At 44.8% G+C, this 24,523-nt stretch overlaps 1 long non-coding RNA gene across 1 annotated transcript; it reads right to left on the bottom strand.

Moving 5' to 3' along the window:
• Positions 1-1,892: 1,892 nt before the first annotated feature.
• Positions 1,893-24,322, bottom strand: LOC138259256 (uncharacterized). Its single transcript, XR_011198694.1, has 3 exons — positions 24,224-24,322; positions 22,571-22,622; positions 1,893-1,971 (listed from the first exon to the last, which is right to left on the bottom strand). It is a non-coding gene; the product is annotated as an uncharacterized lncRNA (long non-coding RNA).
• Positions 24,323-24,523: the final 201 nt, after the last annotated feature.

Here is a 24,523-nt window from a genome sequence, read left to right as displayed (position 1 = left end):
AAGAACACTGGTGTTGAGGCCTGGTTAGCAGGGTCCCAGCACACTTTCAACCAAAGTTGGCATCAACACTAGGCCAAAAGTGGGGAGGAGGGGTAAATCATGCCAACAGTGGAACTTTCCTACACATGTCCTTTGGGCAAGTGGAAATTAGATGACATACTCTGGAATGCCAAACAGTTAGGGGCATTGTTATGTAGGTGGCACATTTAGGGGGTCATTATGACCCCGGCGATCAGTGTAATAGTGGCTGTAGTACCGCCAACAGGCTGGCGGTACATACCGCCATATTATGACATTGGCGGTTTGGCTAAAGCCAAACCGCCAATGTAACACACCGACTGCCACGGCGGTAACGGCTGCCGGGCTGGAGACTACAGTCTCCAGCCCGGCAACCGTTACTAGGCTGCCCATGGCATTATGACCCCGCCTACCGCCATGGTTTCCGTGGCTTCTGTACCTCCACAAAAACCATGGAGGTAGGCAATATCAGTGCCAGGGAATTCCTTCCCTCGCACTGATAGGGGTCACCCCTCCCCCCTTCCCCTCCCCAGAGTCCTCCCCCACCCTCCCCCTCCTGACCCCCAACATACACACACCTACACGCACATCCATACACACACGCATACCCACATTCACCCACGCATGCATACATTCATACACACTCACAGCAACACTCACTAACATACATACTAGCACACACGCAATCACATGACACAACATACACGTAAACTCACAGTCATTCATGCACACATGCATTACTCATGCCTCACACCCGCATGCACGCATACAGTCACACCCCCCCCACACACACACAATACCCCTCCCCAGTTGGAGAACCCAACTTACCTGCTTGCAGAGGGTCCTCTGGCAGGAGACGGGACGTGGCGCTGCTGCCAGCAGCAGCGTCCACCATCAGAACACCGCCAGGCCGTATCATGGCTGATGATACAGTCGGTGGCGTTCTACTAGCGTGGCGCTGCTGCTGGCAGCAGCGCCACCTTACAGCCATCCGCCACCATGACCGTAGCCAGGATTCCACCAGCCTTCTGGCGGAATTCCGGCTACGGTCATATTTTGGTGGACCGTTGGTAGCCACAGCGACAGTATGTTATAATGAGGGCCTTAGTCTTCTACTAAGAATTTTATTAAGAAAGAAATTCTGTTTGTCTTGGTAAATAAGAATAAAGAGCCATCATTTCAAAACTGCATTGGTAATAAGCGTATTCAAATAAGGGGCGGATAATAGTTGTAGTGAGTACTGTTTATTTCTTTCTGTCATGTTTGTCTAACATATTCATGGTGATATATGGAAAAAGATTGGTTGAGTTAATATGGAAGCCAGTCCTGGAAAAGTCCAGATCCCTGGATCCATATCTTCGTCACAAGCTTCTCCTGAGGGCCTTTATGCCAGATTTCTTCCTGTGGAATACACCCTCTACTGACTGACTGTCACAGTTACTTTTGGGTGGGTGGGAGGTAAAATGTATTAATCAAGCAGGGAAGTAGCTGTCTGAAAGGTGATGAACCTTTCATTTTGTGACAATATTGATAACAAAATTGATTTATTGTTTGGTCAATACTGTTCATTCTTCTTGGATGGTACAGACAGACCTCAATGAACCTTGTATCCGAGAGGCCTCCTGTCACCTCATTTGATTGCCTGACAGTTCTCATTATATCAACTCTGTAATAATCACAGATCTTTGAATCTCAGCAATGTATTTTAACACGTGAGCAACAGGCTTGAAGATTATATATAGGTTTAAGATTGTCCGCACATTGTTATCAATCCCCTCCACTCAATTTACTGCAGCAAAAAGAAAGAATGGTACAGAACATATGAGAGTACATGGACAGCATCAAGTAGTATGATAATCCTTACCAAAGATGGAGGGCAGTTTGGGGACGAGCAACTGACCACGAGAATGTCTTCCTGGATGGTATGAAGAGTCCAGCTGTGATTGGACGACTCTGGGAACAAATAGCAAGAATATTCACAGTACATTAATAGGATTAACAGGATTCCCATTTTGTACTCTTCACAAGCTTTTGGCTATTGGCATAGGATGAGTAGGCCAGCAAATGTGGTGCAAACCAATATTTGTATGCATTGTAGATCTTTCCGTGGTCCAAGGTGGGCTTGGAAGTGAGCTGAAAGAGAGCGGTGTCTTAAAATGTCTTAAATATGTTAAGGGATTTAAGGCGTACAAGTAACCACAATAAAAAAAATACTGCAGTACGGAAATAATAACAAAGGAAGGTTAGTACTCAATCACATACTTCAACTTGTTTCTGGGAATACATTTGTCACCAAGTTTTATATTTCAAGACGTCATTAAAACCCAATTCAGCCAATTGGCCTCTAGTAATAAAACCTTCACGAAAATTGTCTGGAATGATTTGTGACGCTTAGGCAATGTCGAGGTGTAATACAATCGGACAGATCAATGAGCTGAACATTTTCTGCTCAACCAAGGTAGTGATGGGGATGTCATGAATTTAAATTTCAGCAAGGCTAACCAAGCCATCCTCCCGAAAGTAGGTCAGCTGAGTAAAAGGAGTGGGTGATAGCAACATTTACAGAGCTTGGAAATTGCAAATGTGCAGTATGAAGCAATATATAAAAAACAAGTTAAAACTGTAGTGGAAGTCAGAGTTTGGTACACCTTATTTAATACCTTAAAGTTGTCTTCCTCTCCTCTGACACTTCTGTCAGAGGCTGGGTAATCCATAGGTGATCTCAAGGTGGTATGTTACCTTTACTTCTCAAAGTCTACATTGGAAATCAGTACATCTTAGGAGTTACATCAGAGTCAATACATCAGAGGTAAGTAGTTTTACTACTTTTACTTTGCAGGTTCTCACTTCGGCAGTAAATTAATTTTTAAAAGTTTAAAGTCGCCTAATTGTAACACTAACTAGTTATAGTGAGGTCAGTGTTTCCATAGGATATAGCTTTTTGGTTCTGCTAATAACTTTGGTGCCATTTGGAAAAACATCAAAAAACCTAAGAAAAAGTTTCTCTCTTTTGATTTATTTGTGCATGAAAAGTTTTGGGGTGATCCGTCTAGCGGGGGCCAAGAAAAAAGGGAGGTGGATACCAAAATACAATATCCCCATGCATTTTGCATAGATTTTTTTTAAACAGCACAATTGCAAAAACTGCTGAGCGGAATTACATGTGATTTGGTGTAAATCCGTTCAATAGTTTTGAATAAGTTAAGGAGCGACGGTATTTGTAGATCTGGGCAGTTCGGTTTAAGGGAATAAAAAAATAAAGCTTTTGGATTGACCTAGGGGACTATTTTTACCTGGGACCAATTTTCTCCAACAGGAGTCACACTCCTAAAGCAGCAAGCACTCCAATTGGTTGCTTGCAAGATGCAGATAATTATGCAGGCAGCCATTACAGGACTCAGAGACATAGGGGCTTATTATTAGTTTTGTGGCTTGACAACCAGGAGACTGCAGCTTCCACTGAGATCACGGATCCTGACGGGGTGGCGGCGGTTGAAGTCATGGTCAGCCAGGGCAGTGTCGAGTACAGAATCGCTGTGCTGATCACGACTTCCCTTTCCACAAACCTTTTCATGGTGGGATCCCTGCTATGAAAAGGCTGGCGGAAAGGCAGTGCTGGAGGCCACGGGGACCCCTGCACTGCCTACAACCATGCCGTGGACATTGCAGGGGTCCCCCATCAGCACCCTCAGAATGCAGACAGTACGCATTCTGAGGGTGCTATGTGCAACAGCATTGGCCTTGGCTCCCCAATGGAGCCGAGGCTAATGCTGCAGCGCTTTTTCCACGGGCTGACTGGCGGAAATGTCCTAATATGATGGTTCCACCGGTCAGCCCAGTGGAAACATTGTAATACAGCAATGGTGAGGCCTCTGGCTTGATGGGCGCCTCACCACCTCCGTATTGGAGTTGTGGCAGTTCAACCCCCCCAACTCATAAGGCCCTTAGTCCCCTGTCCAGAGTTAAAAAAATTAAAAAATATAAGGGGCCAGGGTAGGAATACTGGGAGGATGGCTTGTGTGTGGCCGCCATCCCTGAGCTACTCAGGGCACCAGGTACCCCATCCCCAGGGCCATGTACACTTTGAAGGAGAAGGGGTAATACTATCCCGTCTCCCAGAGCCACTAATGGGCCCTGAAGACATCTTCCCATAGGGACAAATGTTCTTTATGGAGGGGGGTCATGTGCCCCCCCCCCTCAGAGCCGCATGACCCTCATCCCTCAGGATGATTTGTCTCAAGCCTTTGTTGAGACCCTGGGACCCCAAACCCTGAGGCCAAAAAAACTACAAAAAGGGAGAAGGGCCTGCCCTATACCCGTGGTGGATCTACCATTGGGACCCCCAACTCTCAGGGCATGATACTACAATGTGTCACAGGGAACCCACCCCTTGGACACTGTGGTTCCCTGCCAAGGAGACTGCGGGCATACTCTGTCCGCACTCTCCTTTGCAGGGAACTTCACTTTGCTCCTCCCCTGGTGGGAGTTGTAGAAAAATGCTGTTTCCACTGGGGTCCTGAGGCTCCCTCCACAGGCCCCAAAAAATGGTTTGGGGATGTCTGTGTGGGGCCCCCTGTGGATGCAGTCCCTGAGGCCATAAAGGCTTGGAGAGGGGGGCCACACACACTCTCCACTTCATATAAAGAAAGGTCCCAGCAATGAGACTCCCAGGGCTCTTCGTGGCTTGAGGAGAAGGGGCACCCACCACCTTCCTCTTCATTTTTGTAAAAAGGCCTAAAGGATGGGGTCTCCGGGTACCCTAGTGGTTCAGTGAAAGGTGGCATATGCTCCCTCCCCTTTATTAAAAAAATACGGCCCTGGGGATGGGGCCCCCAGGGCCTCAAAGGCTCAGGGAGCAGGACTGCATCCCCTCAATCCCTTATAAAACATAATATATGGGTGCCCAGGGTGGGCACCGTAACACCCAAAATACATTTTGATAAAAGTGAATAATAAATAAGCAGAAGGAGCAGCTCAATTATTATTCACTGCTGCCCTCATAGTGTCCTGGAAGGGCTTTATTTATATATTTTTATTTAGCTTGGTCGTGCTCCTAGAATAAGAAGGGGCATCACCAAGCCTTTTTTTTTATTTGTTGGGGCTACAGGGAGTCTTGTGACCCCCCTGCAACATTAAACAAAAATAATAAGGGCCTGATTTAGATTTCGGTGGATGGGTGATCCTGCCCCCAAAATATAAATCGCATTATTTCCAACAGGATTTATATTTCAGTGGACAGGATATCTGTCACCGTTGTGATGGAGGAACCTATCTGTCGAAATCTAAATCAGGCCCACAGTCTCCTGGGTCATTAAAACCATGACCCCAGGAGAACTTACCATATGTTTTTTTAAAACACTTCTACTGGAGCTCTATGCTCTTCAGCTGGAGTGCTAGCCCATCTTGTGGTTGTTGTATGACTGCATTTTCAGGGCCGAAAAATGTTAAAAGAAAGACTTCAAAATATGTTGGCTTTATTTTTAAAAAAAAACAACAACAATATGTCGCTGAGTATTTCTCTTAACATTTTTTACCCACAAAATGTAACAAAATTTATGTAAGAAGAGAGTCACAGATATTTTTTCAATTAAAACGTTATTAAACATCTTTATAATAATCAGTATTAATATACAAAGCATTGTGTGAATTATTAAAATATACATTTGATTAAAAATATTGGTGATTTTTAAAGAAAGATGATAGATCAGCTTTATATATTGGTATGCTTCCCCTTTGATAAAGCCAATATGCTTACTTTTTATATTTTGGTGTAGAGTGTTTGACAAAGTCAGTAAGTCTGCCTGAGTGAAGTAAGGCCATGTGAAACCAACCTCACACTGTGCATGCCAGAAGGCCTTACGTACAAATTACAACCAAATAGTTGAATATTGTCAACATTTTTACCCCCAAATTACTCTAGGCGTCTCCTCAGGACACCATTGTCCACCTAACACAGGTGTGCAGGGTCAACTAATGCCCCAAGCAGCTCCCTATTACAATGTTCAGCATGGATACAAATGGAGTTGTAGTCGCTATGAATGGTTGTAAATATCAATTGGTGTGCGTCCTCCAATCGGCATCCCATGAGGTGGTGTATGCAAACACTGAGATTCTGCCTCCCTGCGTGTCTCACTCCAAGCATTCTAGCAACTATAATTCCAAGTCATTTGGGGTCGAAACACTGACAATATTCACCTTTATGATTGTAATTTGACAAAAGTGTGAGGGTTCAGCCAATTGTATAGGCTTTCCTCATGACTGATATCTAGTTAAAGAAACCATTGGTGAATGTACAGTGTGTCATTAGATTGTATATAATTTGTTTTTTGTGTTTTATGTGAGCACTGCATCATCTGCACTATCACCATTTCATACTTGATACTTTGACTGTTTGTATATTGGAAAATGAATCAAATATAAAAGAAGAAATATTTACAAATCTATTATGTGTCCAGCATCTGTACTTCAGCTACATTATGAATTTGATACAAGAGCACATAAATTATTTTGAATAATTTAAAGTTGAACACAGAGGCTCATAGACCGAAGGGTGTGCTAGCTCCGACCGAGTGAGTCCCATGTGATAGTTGTTGTGTTATTGGCTGTACAATTACTCCTGTCCCGTGGGCGTTTCAGGTGATCCCTGTTGTATTTAGAAGAACTCCTTACATGGCATAGAGTTGGCTGCTCGCAGGTCAGACTTGAAAAAAAAGGTTAAAGTGATGATATAGTTATGTCAAAATTTCAGTGACAATGTAACATTTTAAATTAAAAAAGGGACAGTGAAATTTACTAAATATAGTTATCGTGTGCCCTCAGGTACCTATAACTCGTGACTGGGTTGTTATAGTTTGAACCACGTTCTCGTAGAATGTTTTGATTTTCCTGATAACTTTAAAGAAGTTTGGTGAATCTTCATGAAACTTTCCCCCAACAAAAACATTCAAAAACACCTCAGCTCCTACCTGGGAAATTTCGGGTGATCCATCAAGCACGGGATGAAAAAAAGGGGGGCCCAAAATAAGTTTTCCCCATGTAATTTCCCAGAGGAAAATTGAACAACAATACCCCAGAAATAGCTGAGAAGAATTACATCAAATGTGAGAGAAAGCTAGACCTTGACCCAGAAAGTGAGCTTCTGGTGTAAATCTGTTCAGTAGCTTTTTGAGACATTAAGGTTAAAAATGTATGTATACATAGAGATGTGGCAAATCTTCGTACCTGACAGATCTAAAGATAAAATCTGATCATTCGCACCAAAGAGGTTGCAGCAGCTATTTTAGGACTCAGGGACTCAGCCCTCTGTCCTCAAAAAAGGTAAAATAAAAACATATGGGGTAGCAGGGTAGAGATACCCTGACCCCGTAGGCTTTTGTTGTAGGCCTGTGCTTGGTCTCCATTTTAGATTTCCTTTTTAGATTGACATCTTTTTCTAATGGTGACTTGTTTCATATTTTATACTAATACAAGAATGTGCTGCATATGTATTTATTCTTTGTAGGCATTGTCGACCTGAAGTCCGCACACTTAGTCAAAAGAAAGAGGGACTGGTAGAATTCCCATGGTCCAGTGTACAGACTCCCAAAATCTGATACAAAATACAAAAAGGAAACCTTTTCCGTGTATGATATTCCTCAATACTTATTTAGAGAGGACAAAACGGTCTTGCTTCTTGGAGAAGGTGCCTCAACCACCATTAGTTGGCATGCTTCATCATTGGGTGTTGCTCCACGTCAAGCGGGTGCTGCCATGTCCGATGGGCCCCGCAAGAGGGCCATTTGCCAGAGATCTTTTCAATAGGTGCCAGCAGATGCCAAGCCTATGAATTCTGCTTCAATATGAGAAAAGTGTGAAGGATTAGAAAGAGGTGAATTAAAATTAATTATAAGTACTGATGCTGTCACTTTTCTATGAGCGGTAGGACCTATGCCAAGATTAAAACAAAAAGTGGAAGAAAATCAGAAACTACGACGATTCCCAAAAAAAAGCTTCGGGCTTGATGACCAGCCATTTTGTTTTGTTTGGTTTCCTTGCCAGTATGCAATTCCAAATTTAATAATGTCAATTACATTTCCTACCAGATTTGTAATAGCTGCTCTGCGCATGGAGTCCCCAAGATACCTGGTATGATCACCACAAGTCGATATGTGTCATGTTCACATTTTTCACCTAGAAGTGAAGGCATGAGGTTGGTGTGATTACTCACTGTTGCTTGATCCACCAGTGTGTGCATGACAACACTGATTGTGAACAGAACATGTTGGTCCATGAAACTTACTGGACTTGTTTTATATTCTCTTGTTTTTATTATAGGTCACCGTTAGAGGAAATGCGTACATCCATGTAAGGTGCATTGAGATGTAGGCACACTTGTCATGAGAGCTATCTTAATCTCTTTCTGTAAGAATTCATTTTTTTTATGGTCCTGAAGATACACCCACAGATCTGTAGGAACGAACCAGGGCATGAAAATGTCGAACTCGATTATGGTAGTATAGGACTCATACACACAGACATTTCATTGGGATTCGTCGGATCATAGTTTCCAATTTTCTTCCACTTTTTGTTTTATCTTGGCATAGGTCCTACGCTCATTTTAAAGTGACAGCATCAGCACCTATAGTCAATTTTAATTCACCTCTTCCCAATCCTTCCCAGTTTTCCCATACTGAAGCAGAATTCATATGCTTGTTATCTGTTGACACCTTGCGGGGCCCATCGGGAATTGCAGTGCCAGCCTGACGAGGAGCAATGCCCGATGATGAAGCATGCCACCCCCGATGATGAAGAATGCCACCTAATGGTGGGTGAGTGCACTTGCTCAAAAAAGCAATTGATTTGGGTGACTGTTTCGTCCTCTCTAAATAAGTATTGAGGAATATTATGTACGGAGTAGTGTACATTTTTGGATTTTGTCTGCACATTTAGTCCAGGGTCGTACAATTAGAACTCTATGCCCTTATTTTCTTTTCTTGTGCTAGTTAGGAGGCAACCCATTTGTGCTAGATAAACCAATGTGCTTTGGTATACCACCTGTACATTTTCTGTTCTAGAGTTACTGTTCTGGAGCAATTACTTCACCTTTGGACGGGAGAGTGTGGATACCATGTGAGCATCAGCTAGCTAAAATTGAACTCACATCACTTTACCCCTTCATGTTGGTTCCTAAATAAATGTGTAATTATATGTTATAGCCACCACTGTATTTTTCACTCTGTTTATGACGATCTGCACACTGTCGATTTGTTGTATAATATATGTAACACTTGAATTAGACAGGAAACATGACAACCTTTAATGATGATAGGGATAAACTATTTCAGGAAATGTTTCAAGGGACCACAAATGTCAAATCTGATGCAAAACCAGGAAATAACAAACAGGGTCTAAAATCTAATTTTATCAAGTGAGTACAACAACAAAATACAGGCCAACACAGTGCTAGCCTATTTGATTTCTGAGGCCTTTGTCCTCCTTCTGTGCCTACACTTGTACTGATACGCTATTGTAGCGCCCACAAACGTATTTTGTCTCTTATAGCACACTGAGATGAGCATGCACCCATGCACTACGTGAGATTATACACATCGTTTTTTGAGACTGCAATCTATTATTTTTATTTATAGACCACTTTATACAGATTTGTCACTTACTTACAGGCTTATCGTGGTATTAATTATATACATGTTCAACATTGTTCAACATGCAGTCCATAAGAATTTACATTAATTACATCAACCGAAACTTCGTCCATCATGGGGGCTCGCTGACTAGACTCCTGAGGACTCTGCCCTCTTTCAGTGTCTACACCCGCGCAGCACGTTATTTTAGCGTTCGCAAACATATGTCATTTTGGGCCAGATGTAGGTAGGAAAAAAATTCCGACTCGCAAATGAAGTCGCACCGCAGATTGCGAGTCCGCTGTTTGCGAGGTCGCTTTTTGCGACCTTGCTAAAAACGAACACGCAAATTGCGAGTGGGTGTCACAAATTGCGACTGTGCCGCAAATTGCATGCAGGTGCAGCAGAACACTCTGGAAAACACTTCCTGGCTCTTGATGATGACATCACAGCCAGGAAGTTTACTAATACACCTGGGAGGAGTGAGGACCACACCCATTTCCAACTGCTGAACAGCCAACAGGAGGAACAGCAGCAACAATGGAGGAATCAGCCAGAAAGAGGAAAATTTAATTTTCTGAAAAGGAACTGGAGGTGCTGACGGATGAATGCTGCCAGCACCATGATCAACTCTTTGGAAGATCAGCCCTCAGTGTGCCTGAGCTGGAGAAAAGGAGGATTTGGATGGAAATCCAGGAGAAGGTGAATTCAATGGGGGTGAGCCACAGGAGCATTGATGAACTTAAGAAAAGATGGTATGACCTGCGCTCCAGGACCAAGGAGAGGGTGGCAGAGCACCTCCGGGAGATGAGGGGCACTGGAGGAGGCCCATCTACCGTCCCACCACCCACACCCATGGAGGAAAGAGTGCAAGAGACCCTGGAGCCAGAGGCAGTGTCTGGAATAGGAGAGCTGGACACGTCAGCGCCAGGACCATCAACCAGTGAGTACCATGAAACATGCATGTACACCCATATCTGCCATACCCCCACGCACCTAGTACACAGCAGCATGCACAACCAAAATAGCTCCATTTCAGAGTAGCAACCACCAGAATGGTGCATTATGGGCAATGTAGTCCAGTAGGCAGCTGATAGGCAACAGTTTATTAGGAAGCATACAACAGATGGTAGATACTGACAGTGTGTTCCCAATGTCCCACAGGTCTCCCACAAGACACCACCACCAGCCACACTGTCCATGGCTCAGAGGTCAGCCACCAGGCAGCACAGGACCCAGGAGCAGCCACCACAGGGACCTGCACCACCCGACCACAGTCCCCTCCAGATGCACCAGTGGCCATAGTGGAGATAGACCCAGCACCCAGTCCCAGCCACAGTGCCAGCCAACAGGACACAGATGCACCACCGCGTCACAGGCGACGTGTCCTTGTCCCTGCAGTGTCACAGGGAGATGTAGGGGACTCCTCTATGTCCGCCGCAGAGGTTGCACTCATCGAAGGTCAGCGCCTGCAGACAAGACAAATGAGACTGATTTCAGGGTCCATGTGGCGAATGGAGAGGAATCAGACAACAGGGCTGGCACGGGTCGACACAGAGCTACAACACCTGAACAGTAATGTAGGTGACTTTGCGCTCTCCATCAGGCAACTAGTGGCTGAACTTGTCACGGAGAGAGAGGGTGCAAGGCGCCGTGACCGCCAACTAATCCACCGTCTAGACAGCATGGCTGCCTCCATCGTCCGCCTGGCTGTAAATACCACAGGCTGTCACGCCGCACAGTCAGCCTACAGGTCGACATGGGCCACTTTGCCAGCAATGTGGCTCGCGGCCTGGGACGCATAAGCCACGCTGTGGACATGATGGAGGCACGACAGGTGGCTAGGGGCGCGGCAGACACGCCGCAAGACAGTGAGGAGGGCTCTACTATAAGTAGTGCATCTGCCACAGACACCAGGGTCTTGCGTAGTGGAAGTGCACGGCAGGGATCTGCAGACGCTCCAGGCACCAGCCATGCTGGGCATCCCAGGCGTAGGATGTGAGCTACACACTGACAAACAATGGAGGCACATGAGGTTAATGTGTCCTCATAGCAGGTGGACTTTTACAGCCCCTGATCAGTAGTTCATTTCAATAGTTTTTTGGTTCACTTCATTAAAGTTCTTGTTTGTTCCACTTCACACCTGGGCTCTTTGTGTGTGACATTCGTGTGTGTGGTGACAGTTACCACGTACCTTCCAAAGTATTGGTTTGCAATGTGGTCCCGTCTCTGTCTGCTTTGATTTGCAATGCTTCTATCCCCATGATGGCGATGTGGTAGCTCTTGCTCGTCATCCTCCGAATCTGGGTCTTCTGGGGTGAGATGTAGCCCACGTCTGGTGGCAATGTTGTTCAGTATAGCGAATGCGCCAACGATCTTGAATGCTGTTATTGGGGCATACTGGAGGGCACCTCCACTTCTGTGGAGGCATCTGCATCTTGCCTTCAACAGTCCAAAGGTCCTCTCTATAACATTTCGGGTCCTCCTATGTGCACTATTGTATCGCCTCTCTGTCTCATTGTTGGGTGTTAAGTACGGGGTAAGTATCCATGGTCGTAGTGCATATGCACTGTCACCTGTTTGGCAAAAATGAACAATGTTAGCTGGGCATGGATGGGTTCCACATTGACCTGTGTGTATGTCTGCAAGGTGTATTCAGCTATACCTAGGAGATAATCATCTCCAAACTCCCCACGTTCTAGGCGTTGGTGTATCCCACTGTGCCTGAAAATGTAGGAGTCATGTGTACTCCCTGGAAATTTGGCTAACATGTCAGTTATAACATAATGGGCGTCACATACCACCTGGATGTTCAGTGAGTGGGTACACTTCCGGTTGCGGAACAGATATTCCAGATTTGCAGGAGGCCATATTTGTATATGTGTCCCGTCTACACACCCTATTACATGCGGGAAGTTGGAAATCCTGTAGAATTCCAACTTGTTGCTGTTGATTTCTGCCTCATTCCTGGGTAGGTATATGTATCTGGACATGTGTGTGAGTATGGCATCTAGGAATGCTCTGAAGAACCGTGAGAGTGCACTTTGAGATACCCCGCCTGCCACTGCAATGACCCCCTGATAGCTACCCGAGGCCAAGAGGTGCAGTGAGCATAGCACTTGCACATGTGTGGGGATGGCGCTGCCGCGCACAGTCTGGCGTTGAAGCTGCGGATTGAGTAGATCTATTAATTCTAATATTGCTGCACTGCTGAGTCTGTATTTATCACATATCTCCTCCTCAGTTTGTTGGAAAAGTGTCTGTCTGGTTCTGTATATCTTCTCCTGTCTCTGGCTCCTCCTTCTCATCTGCTATGCGGCGTGGGCTCTCCTCCTCCTTGCTATCACATATATCTCCGCCATCTTGAGTAACCCAGGTGCCTTCTGGGTCTCCTTTTATACTTTGGTTCTGGTTACCACCTGCTCTGAGTTAGTTGTAAATTGGAAGTGCAAAATGGGCTTTTTGAGACTAGTCGCAATTTGCGAGTGGCTATTTCATATGGTTTGCGACTCGCAAATTGACTTCCTATTTGCGGGTCGCACAATGGGGTCGTAATTTTTGCGAGTCGGTAATGGCTCGCGGTGCAATTTGCGATTCGGAAATGGGTTTTTTGCATCCCATCTCCGAATTTGCAGGGTCGCAAATTGCGATTCGGGCCATTTGCGACTCGCAAAATTTTGCTACATCTGGCCCTTTCAGACGGACACGCATCCTTGCATCCGGTGAGAAAAAAAACATTGGTTTCTAATACTACAATTTAGTATTTTTTATTTACAGACGATTGTTCACAGATTTATTACGCAATTACAGGCTTATCACGATCCTCTTTGGCCTTTACACCTTGAGACTTCTAGAACGCTCAATCAAATACAATATTCACTTTCTCTATACTGCATAGGCAGATGTTGGATAGGTTATTACTTACTTGCAGTTACTGTGGGTTAACCATAGCCGTTCCTCTACATGTATTTTAGGTCATTTACTTAGAGGGTACTTAGTGCTTTCATTTTTTTAGTTTTTACTTTCTCTCAGATTTTCTACAACAGCTCAGGTATATATAACCAGCACATTTCTTTCTTTAGCACGCATATTTTTTCACTCTGGGTACATATTCTTATCAGTACGTGGTGTTGTAATTGTTCAGGAGAGTTAATCTCAGATTAGCTTCAGAGGTTATTGGGAGGTGCTTTATTAGTAGGGGTTGATGGGTACCCACCACTAGTAATAAGGCCACAATCACAATATAAAGTCCAGTCAAGGTCTTAATAAATGAATCCCTTCGTCAACCCTTGGTAACTGGTGTGGGAAGCTGCCTCTGGATATACTATACCAAAATGAGGTATAATGTGCACAGAGTCCAGTAGATCCCCAGAGGCTTAACAGAGGCTTAAGTAGATAATACTAATGCTCTGTTTTGTGGTAGTGTGGTCGAGCAGTTAAGCTTATCAGAGGGTAGTGCAAACTATTTGTTGTACAGACACAGTCAAGAAATGAGGCAGACACTCAATGACTAACTCCAGGTTAATGTTTTTGTGTAGCAAAAATATACTTTGTTACTTTATTTCTAGAACCAAAATTAGCTTTATTTCAGGTAAGCACAGTTGTAAGTTTGTATCAAGTGTACTTTGTTTAAGTTTTACAGATAAAACACTTTACAAGTAAGTAACACTTTTCAATTTCAAAAGTAGGAACTTATTGTAGGAAGCAATGCAGTCCTAGGAGAAGAAAAGTGTTAACACAGTTTACAGGTAAGTACTAAACTTACAATCCGATTCATCGGGGGTTAGGATGACCACAGGTCAAGGTTCAAGTCGAATCCACAAGTGCACCACCAGCAACACGGGGACGGGCAGGTGCAAAGGTCAAAACTGATGTTGGGTTTTTAATGGAATCCTATGGAGACTGAAGACATTCGGAAAGAAACGGGTTGCAGGTAAGTACATGCGCTTTCAGGGCACAGACCTGGGGGGGTTAGATAAGCACCGGGGGGGTCACAGGTCAGCACCAAACAAACAACATCTGCGGCACAGAGGTGGCCGGGTTCAGGGTGAAAGCACAGCGTTGCAACCCAATGCTTTTTAATGGGGGAACCTCGGGGTTACAAAGATGCTGCAGGTTGGGTCCAGGGAGTCGGTTGCGGAAAACCAAAAGCTAGACAAGTAGAAGAGTTGCCCGCTGGATGTTGCTGGACCATTGGTCGGGTTCCTCATGGCCAGGGGGCTGTGGGTGCAGGGGTACCTTTGGACGTCAGGAATCTTCATAGGATCAGGTCACGGTCAGGGAGGTCCTCTGGATTTTGCCAGCAGGCTTTGTCATGTTGGCCTGGAGGGGTCAACCCAGGGTGGCCTCAAGGTCAGAATCACCTAGGGACCTTCTCTGGATTAGTGGGCCACCTGGACTCGGGTTGTGGGCGTAAGGTGCAGAGTGTGCAGGGCTCGCAGATCAAGGGCAGTTCTGGAGTCCGTCTTGGATGTTTCTTGTGGATAGGGCTGCTGGAGTTCTTGGTCCTCTGGTGGGCAGGCAGTCCTCTGGGGGTTTGTAGAGGTCGCTAGTCTTGCAGGATGTGTTGCCTTTTTGTAGCAGAAGTCTTGAAGCTGCAGACAGGCCAGTAAGGCTGGGACAAAGTCAGTTGCCATCTGGGGTCTTCACTGCTTGGGTCGGCTCTTCAGTCCTTCTTATTTTTCTTCTTCTTGAGGTTGTCAGGAATCTGAAGAGCACGGATCAGGGGTGCCCCTAAATACTAGATTTAGGGGTGCTATAGGGATCAGAGGGCAGTAGCCACTGACTACTGTCCCCTAGTGTGGCTACACCCTTCCTTTACCCACTCCCTTTGAGGAGGGGGCACATACCTATCCCTATTGGCTACTCTCCTCCAAAGAAAGATGGAGGATTCTGCAAGGAGGGGTCACTTCAGCTCTGGACACCCTAGGGGTGGTCCCAGCTGCAGTGGTCACTTCTTGGTTGTCCAAATTTTCCCACCAGGCCTGCTGCCAAAAATGGGTCTTGGTCTAGGGGGCGGGCATCTCCACTAGCTGTGGTGCACGGGGCAGTGTAACAGGAGGCCTGAGCCTTTGAGGCTCACCACCAAGTGTTGCTGTTCCTGCAGGGGAGAGGTGTGAAGCACCTGCACCCAGAGCAGGCTTTGTTCCTGACCCTAGAGAGCACAAAGGCTCTCACTCCATAGGGCCAGGAACTTGTCTGTTAGTGGCAGGCTGGCACAGACTGGTCAGCCCTACACTGAAGGGTTGGGTGAAATACAGGGGCCATCCCTAAGATGCCCTCTGTGTGCATTTTTTTAATAACTCCAACACTGGCATCAATGTGGGTTTATTGAGCTGGAAAATTTGATATAAAACTTCCCAGTCTTTAGTGAAGTCATCATGAAACTGTGGAGTTCGTGATAACAAACTCCCAGCCCATGTACTCCATATGACCACACTGCACTTGCGCATGTGTTTAGTGAGGGGTCCCTTAGGGTGGCATGACACATGCTGCAGCTCTTAGGCACCCTTCCTGGCCACAGAGACCTTGGTACCACTGGTACCTTTTACAAGGGACTTATCTGTGTGCCAGGAGTGTGCAAAGGTGGAAGCAATGGTACAGTTTAGGGAAAGAACGCTGGGGCTTTGTTAGCAGGATCCCAGCACACACTCAGACAAATTAGCATTAACATCAGGCAAATAGTGTGATGGGGGTACCTATGCCAAAAGGGGCACTTTCATACAACTGGCAATGAGTAGACAGACTTAACTTAGGAGACAGGTGTGTAAAGCATTTTAAAACACTGATACATTAAATAAGTAAGGCACAACACACAATACAAATTCAGCACCAATTTATGAAAATAGAAAATATTTTTATCATTAAAATTGTACCAAAATGACAAAAATCCAATGTAGGGAACCGGAGATATGAATTTTTAAAGAATAAATAGAAAAATGTGCTTTCTAGTGCTTAAAAACCAATAGCATCAACTGGGGACATCTGGTCGTGCTTGACCGGGACCAAGTCAAAGTTTGAGGCTGACCACGATGGAGACCAACTCGGAGAAACTGAGCGGGAAGCCTCAGCCAAAGTTTAACCTTCAGACCTAATGGTTTTTCTGAACCTTTTTCTCCTGCCGTTGAGCGAAGCTCCCCGTCAGGCCATGCTGTGATACAATGACAATGGTTTGATTCAGTGCAATGTTTCGTCATCGCTGAAAAGGTCCGAAGCTTCAGCAGGACAAGCCTGGATTTCAAGTAGGGTCAAGGTTTGCTGTCACCAGCTTTACTCTTGTCTACGGGTCAGTCACCTCCTGGAGCTTTTTTCCAAAAGTTCTCCAAACTTCTGGATCTTCTTTCATAAGTCCTCCTTTGTGTCTCCAGTAGTACACAACAGCAGTCCAAGGGCCTAGAAGCTCTGAGATGATGCTTTGGGTGTGGGGACAAAATTTCCCAAAATGCATCCGTCAAATCCCTAAAAGTCCAGTTGAAGGCGGTCAGCTGGGGTCATCTTTGTGTAGATGATACAGGTGGAGCTCTTTTAACCTGTTGCTTTCAGGTAGTCCACTCCTTCATTTCTTGAAGCCAGGCAAAATCCTTAGAGCTGTAGTTCTATGGTGTGCAGCAGATGCAGTCCTACAGAGTGCAGTCCTTTGGGGTGAAGACCTGGGTTCCAGCAGGGCAGCCCCTTCCTTTTGTAGTTTCTGAGAAGGATCTGAGTTGCTGGGCAGCTCTCCCATATTTATTTAGTGTTAGTGGGCAAAAAACAGGGGGGCACCACTGACCAATGGGGTGCAGAGTGACACCCAGAAGTATGACAACGTCCTCCAAAGTGTGGCACCTTTTTCTCCCAGAAACCACTATTCTTTCAAAATCCAAAATGGAGAAACTCTCTCCTGGAGGTTAAGAGCTGGCTAAGCCATTCCCTGGTGTGGCTAAGTTTCTTTACCACTCCCCCTCCAACCACTCTGCTAATCGAATTGCTGGGGCTCCCCTTGGTCTGGGGTGCCAGAACATGGGGTTGAGCCTGTGTCCATTCCTGCCATTCCCTCTCTGAAGACCAGTTTGGCTACCCAGCCCCCTTCCTGCCTTTTGCTATGCTGCTTGCAGATCTCCACCCACTAGATGTCCCTTTGTCTCAATGCAGGCCACTTCACACCTTATTAAGACAGCTTGTCTCAGCCCGGCCAGTCAGAGAAGAGCTGCTTGAAGGCTGGATTTTGGATCATCAGAATAGCAAGTTTTATGACTTCTTTTCTGTGATAGTTATAATCAATCTAACAGTGGCAGGTTGTTGGATTTATTCTAACTTTAAGTCCTGGAATGATATTTTTAGCTCTCTTCATGCAATACCTATATTTAAAAAAAGTATTCCCATGTTAGCCTATCGAGCTAATGCACTACAACGGGGAAAAACTAAATTGTCAGTTTTTCCCTCACCTGGGCATATAATTTTTTTTTAATAATGTCCATGCCTATAGTTACCCTTCGGACTGTATTTGGATGTGTGCTTCTTTATTACAATTGCAAATATGCCGGTATGCTTTATTCATTTCAGATTCTCTTGGATGGTATTTTACCAATCTAAAGCAGTAATCCTATGCCTGGAGTAGTAAAAGGCTTTTGCCATCTTTCAGTTCAGCATGGATGGCACTAGATAAACCTATGCTCAAAGACTTTGCTGTAAAAATGGCAAAAGGCTGGGTCATTTTTTAGCTCAGAAAGAACGGCACTGTGCTAATCCTATGCTTAAAAACTCTGCTAGAAAAACATACATCTGAGGTCAGCAGAGTGTTTAAAGGTGCTCCACAAAAAGAAGAGCTGCCCTTCACCTAAATCTTGGGAACTACCCAGAGTTCCCTGCATAGTGTGTGTGTGTGTGTGTGTGTGTGTGTGCGTGTGTGTGTGCGTGTTTGTGCATTAGTGTGTATATAAATTCATATAATCTACAGCTTCTTCCTGGAAATTCTGGGTGTGATTCTTTAGGCAGGGGCTGGGAAAAGGGGGAAGAGGGCAAAGCATCATTTTCCTATGTAAATGTCCATTGGATAAAAACGGCTGAACAGAATTACAACAAATGTGGCAGAACGTTTGATCTTTACTCAGAAAGTGTGCTTTTCAATATTTGGTGTAAACCCGTTCAGCTATTTTTGTTAAATTAGTGTTGAAATTATAGTGATATCTGGATACTTGGGACTCTCGCAGTACCTCAGATTGGAAAAATTGAGTATTTTGATTGTCGGAGAGAGCTTTTCCCCATCACCACTTCGGTCTCACAGGACTGAGAAATCTGATCCTAGAAATTTCCCATAGAAAATTGAAAAGCAATACTACAAAAATGGCTAAATTACCCCAAATTTGTCAGAAAGCTAGATCTTGATCCAAAAAGCATGCTTTTGTGATTTAATGTAAATCTGTTAATTAGTTTTTGAAAATATAAGGCTCAAATGTATGTATATTTCAGGCTGTGGTGGAGCCACTGATCCACAAGTGCAAATTTTTGATTGGCTAACCGTTCTCATAGTACTCGTTACTTGGTCCCCAAGTCCTACAAAATAATATAAAAAAGATATAAGGGTGGAGAGTAGGGTTACCGTGACCCGGTGGGCCATGTGAAGAGAGTCTCAGAGGGACAACCCCCAGGGCAAAATCTTTTTACAAAATGTTTCCCCTCCGAACCAGTACCTCTGGTACCAAGGGCCCTGTGACCAGGGAAGGTCTCTAAGAGCTGCAGCATGTGTTGTGCCACCCTTAAGCACCCCTCACCTAACACATGCACACTGCCGTTGCAGATTGTGTGTGTTGGTGGGGAGAAAAAGGCAAAGTCGACATGGCATCCCCCTCAGGGTTCCATGCACACAAAATGCACACAAAATACTGACTGTGGCATAGGTAAGTCACCCCTCTGGCAGGCCTTACAGCCCTAAGGCAGAGTGCACTATACCACAGGTGAGGGCATAGCTGCATGAGCAATATGCCGCAGCTCCATAATGGCTACACTGAATACTGGGAAGTTTGGTATCAAACTTCTCAGAATAATAAACCCACACTGATACCAGTGTTGGATTTATTAAAAAATGCACACAGAGGGCATCTTAGATATGCCCCCTGTATTTTACCCAATCCTTCAGTGCAGGACTGACTGGTCTGTGCCAGCCTGCTGCTGAGAGACAAGTTTCTGACCCCCTGGGGTGAGAGCATTTGTGCTCTCTAAGGCCAGAAACAAAGCATGCCCTGGGTGGAGATGCTTAACACCTCCCCCTGCAGGAACTGTGACACCTAGCAGTGAGCCTCAAAGGCTCAAGCTTCATGTTACAATACCCCAGGGCACTCGAGCTAGTGGAGATGCCCGCCCCCTGGACACAGCCCCCACCTTTGGCGGCAAGTCCAGGGGAGATAATGAGAAAAACAAGGAGGAGTCACCCACCAGTCAGGGCAGCCCCTAAGGTGTCCTGAGCTGAGGAGACCCCTGCCTTTAGAATTCCTCCATCTTGGTTTTGGAGGATTCTCCCAATAGGATTAGGGATGTGCCCTCCTTCCCACAGGGAGGAGCACAAAGAGGGTGTAGCCACCATCAAGGACAGTAGCCATTGGTTGCTGCCCTCCCAGACCTAAACACACCCCTAAATTCAGTATTTAGGGGCACCCAAGATCCCAGGAAATCAGATTCCTGCTACCTGAAGAAACAAGAAGGACTGCTGTCCTACAAGCCTGCAGAGAAGGAGGAAGACGACAACTGATTTAGCCCCAGCCCTACCGGCCTGTCTCCAACTTCGAAAACCTGCTCCAGCAACGCATCCGACAGGGACCAGCACCTCTGAAGCCTCAGAGGACTGCCCTGGACTAAAGGACCAAGAAACTCCAGTGAACAGCAGCCCTGTTCAAAACCATCTACTTCTTTGCATCGAAGAAGCAACTTTCAAAGATTGCACGTTTCCCGCCGGAAGCGTGAGACTTCACACTCTGCACCGACGCCCCCGGCTCGACCTGCAGATAACAAACACCACAGGGAGGACTCCCCGTCGATTGTGAGCCTGTGAGTAACCAGAGACGACCCCCCCCTGAGCCCCAACAGTGACGCCTGCAGAGAGAATCCAGAGACTCCCCCTGACCGCGACTGCTTGTAACAAGGGACCCGACGCCTGGAACTAACACTGCACCCGCAGCCCCCAGGACCTGAAGGAACCGAACTTCAGCACAGGAGTGACCCCCAGGTGACCCTCTGCCTAGCCCAGGTGGTGGCTGCCCCAAGGAGCCCCCCCTGTGCATGCCTGCACTGCTAAAGTGACCCCCGGGTCCCTCCATTGTTTCCTACCTGAAAACCGACGCCTGCTTTGCTCACTGCACCCGGCCGCCCCTGTGTCGCTGAGGGTGTACTTTGTGTGCCTTCTCGTGTCCCCCCCCCGGTGCTCTACAAAACCCCCTGGTCTGCCCCGAGGACGCAGGTACTTACCTGCTGGCAGACTGGAACCGGAGCACCCCTGTTCCCCATAGGCGCCTATGTGTTATGGACACCTCTTTGACCTCTTCACCTGATCGGCCCTGAACTGCTGGTGTGGTAACTTTGGGGTTGCCTTGAACCCCCAACGGTGGGCTGCCTATGCCCTAGGACTGAGACTTGTAAGTGTGTTACTTACCTCCTAATCTAACCTTTACTTACCTCCCCCCAGGAACAGTTGATTTGTGCGGTGTATCCACTTTGAAAATAGCTTATTGCCATTTTTACAAAGACTGTACACAATATTGTTTTCATTCAAAGTTCCTAAAGTATATAAGTGAAGTATCTTACATTTAAAGTATTAACTGTAAATCTTGAACCTGTGGTTCTTAAAATAAACTAAGAAATTATATTTTTCAATATAAAAACCTATTGGCCTGGAGTAAGTCTTTGAGTGTGTGTTCCTCATGTATTGCCTGTCTGTGTACAACAAATGCTTAACACTACCCTCTAATAAGCCTACTGCTCATCCACACTACTACAAAACAGAGCATTAGAATTATCTACTTTTGCCACTATCTTACCTCTAAGGGGAACCCTTGGACTCTGTGCCCACTATTTCTTACTTTGAAATAGTATATACAGAGACAACTTCCTACGGTAATGTAAAATTGTTTTATATTAATTAAAATAAGTAAACATTAAATAAAAATGAACATTAAATTACTTTTAAATGAGTTATAATATTAATTTGAAAAATAATACCTGAATAAATTTAAAAAATGGATTAATAATTGGAATTAACATTTACCAACTTACCTTTAAAGTAAAGACACTTCCGATGTAACGTGCTGCAATGTAAACATTTTCTCAGTATACTTACCGTGATAAAACAACTCCTGGTTTAAAACATTCTGAAGCAACAATAGTCTCTTAATATTAGTGATCATTTTCACAGCTCTTTACAAACCCAGAAGAAATTAGGGACGTTACATTTGCTAGAGCCCCCTAACAAACAGGGAAGCACCATGCACAACACCACTCTATATTCAGTGCACAACGTCTTGATCGGGAATTTCAAGAGACCAGACGTAAGAGTATTAACAACAATAATTTAAATTTTGAATAGTGTTAGCAGCATTATCTAATTAGAAAATGTTCAGACGTGTGCAGTCACAATAATAAAATTACAAACTAGAGAAGTAAAGGAGATATCAATACATACTGTGTAAGAAAAAAAACATATGTAGAACACCTGACACATCGATCAATAAACCTACAACAATATATATATTTTAAGACTTTTTTTCAAAGGCAACGAAAATATTTCTGGTAAAATTGCAGATTGAAATCTTAATTCTTTAATTTTTCCATAAATGTATTTTCTGTTGATTTTTCTTTTTACTTTAGCAGTTACATAAGGTGTACAAATTATATGCTAATAGGCTGTTACATTCCTCTCTTGCTGCAGTTGTTCATACCATGAACTCTTGTTGAGACAAACTTTTTACCTGGAGTGATGGATCGAACGGTACCCAAGTCTGTGTCCACAACCAAGATCACCTGAAATAAAGGGAGAGTGGATTATACGTCACCTCCGAAAGTAAAGTGGCTGGAACACTGGCAGAAAGCAGCTCACATAGAGGGTACATAGCGAGATTCCAACGTTCAGCATAGGTGTCTGGTACTAAATCAAAGTCAATAACATCAACTATAATTATATCACATCAAGTACATTGCCGCAGTACATTATTATTTCCTTTACATCATCTATATAACACTATTAACTGTTGTATTTTTCTACTATACTTACTTATACTCACTATGCCTTGTAGTAGTTAGGTCAATGCAGAAGCTGTGATAACCTTCGTGCATCAGAATGTATGTAGTATAGATAGGGTATAGTGAGCTTAAACCTCAAATGTATCATAACGTCCAAACCATTAATGACCTTTTCCTTTTATGATTACTATTAGGGAAATACACTTGTTTGAAGGGTTAAAGCCGGAGTAAAGCACTACTTAATAACATGGATCTGAGTTAGGTTGGCGGGAATGAGAGGGTGGATGAGTGAAGCTGACACATGGTACATTAGCTTGGGATGAGAATATTGAGGCAGAATGGAACAACTAAGCAGATGTACTAGGAGAGTTGAAGATTCTACAACGATTAATTTGCAATTTCTATTTGATGGGAACACTTATGGGGCCTGCCATGCCAAAGATGCAGTCTCTTAATGGGGAGTGATTTAGGTCTGTTGATGGGTAATAATAAAATATGCCTGATTTTAGCACAGGTGCTACACTGCATGTTTTAGCAAATGCACTAAAAACCAGTGGCTCCCGAAAATCGAAATATATCAGAATTACGACAAACCAAGAAGGTAAATGAGGGTGCATCTGCGTACTTTGACTTCGGATTCAAGCACAACATCCTATTTGGTACAGGAGGGCCAGTGCCAGTTTACATCACACAAAGAACAGACACAATGCAGGAAGGAACAATGCACCTCGTTATCCCTCAGAACTTGTTCGACTCCAGCACCAGCAGTACACAGATCTCACCCTCATAAAAAGATACGCTTCTGACAGCAGCAGTGCAAGCTCTCCTCCATCACAGAACATGAGCAGCGATCGCAAAGATTCACTCACAATAACTGACGGGCGGCTGCTGTGTTTGCAAAGAATTGAAAGGTTACTGACTGCTCCTGCCAGTTGGTCACCATCGTCACAGTGAAAGGTGTCCCTGGGGAAAAGCCTCTACTGTGTGCAAAATGGATACATCCAGGTCACAGCAAAGAACTGGGCAAGTTGAATTGCAGACATCCATCAGTGTGCTCACTGCATGTTAGATCTCAGCTTCCATCCACGCAGAGCATGGGTGCCCATCTGTCCTCACCCTAGAGAGCTGTGGGAGTATCCGTGCTTCACACTTCCTATGAACTGTATTTCTGGCAGCGTGAATTGGGTCTTGTTCTGCTAATACCTGTGCTCCTGGTCTGTGAAGAGGCTTATCTATGTGCATCTAGTTTACACAGAATATTAATCCACTAAAGGCTGAAAAATCCAGAAGATTATTTTACAACCCTTTCCCCACAACTACAGTAACAAAGAAAAACATTTACTTTATGGAAACTTGTGAAATTAAAATGGGCCTTACATTACCTGCCTGCTCCTGTGTGGGGTGCTGAAAACGACCCTTCTGTTGTCCATCGACCAGCAGTTCAAGGACAGAGAAGCCGTGTAGATGCCTACAAAACCTGCCAACAGGAAATGAGCAGCATTAGGCTAACACCTTGTTTTCTGCTTCCCTGTGACGTTGAAGAGCATGCAGGAATCCTAAAACTATATCTGTAGCAGGGTGTGCCCTCTGGCACCAATTAAATGCACTCATTTTAACCCCAGAATATACTTATTGTTTCCAAAATGCAATCATTTGTCATCAAATGCCACTATTGTTTGCAA

Source organism: Pleurodeles waltl, chromosome 9 (assembly GCF_031143425.1).
Source record: "Pleurodeles waltl isolate 20211129_DDA chromosome 9, aPleWal1.hap1.20221129, whole genome shotgun sequence".
Classification (NCBI taxonomy): Eukaryota; Metazoa; Chordata; class Amphibia; order Caudata; family Salamandridae; genus Pleurodeles; species Pleurodeles waltl.
Note: the sequence above shows the minus strand (reverse complement) of the source record. Positions and strands in the feature narration are given on the sequence as shown.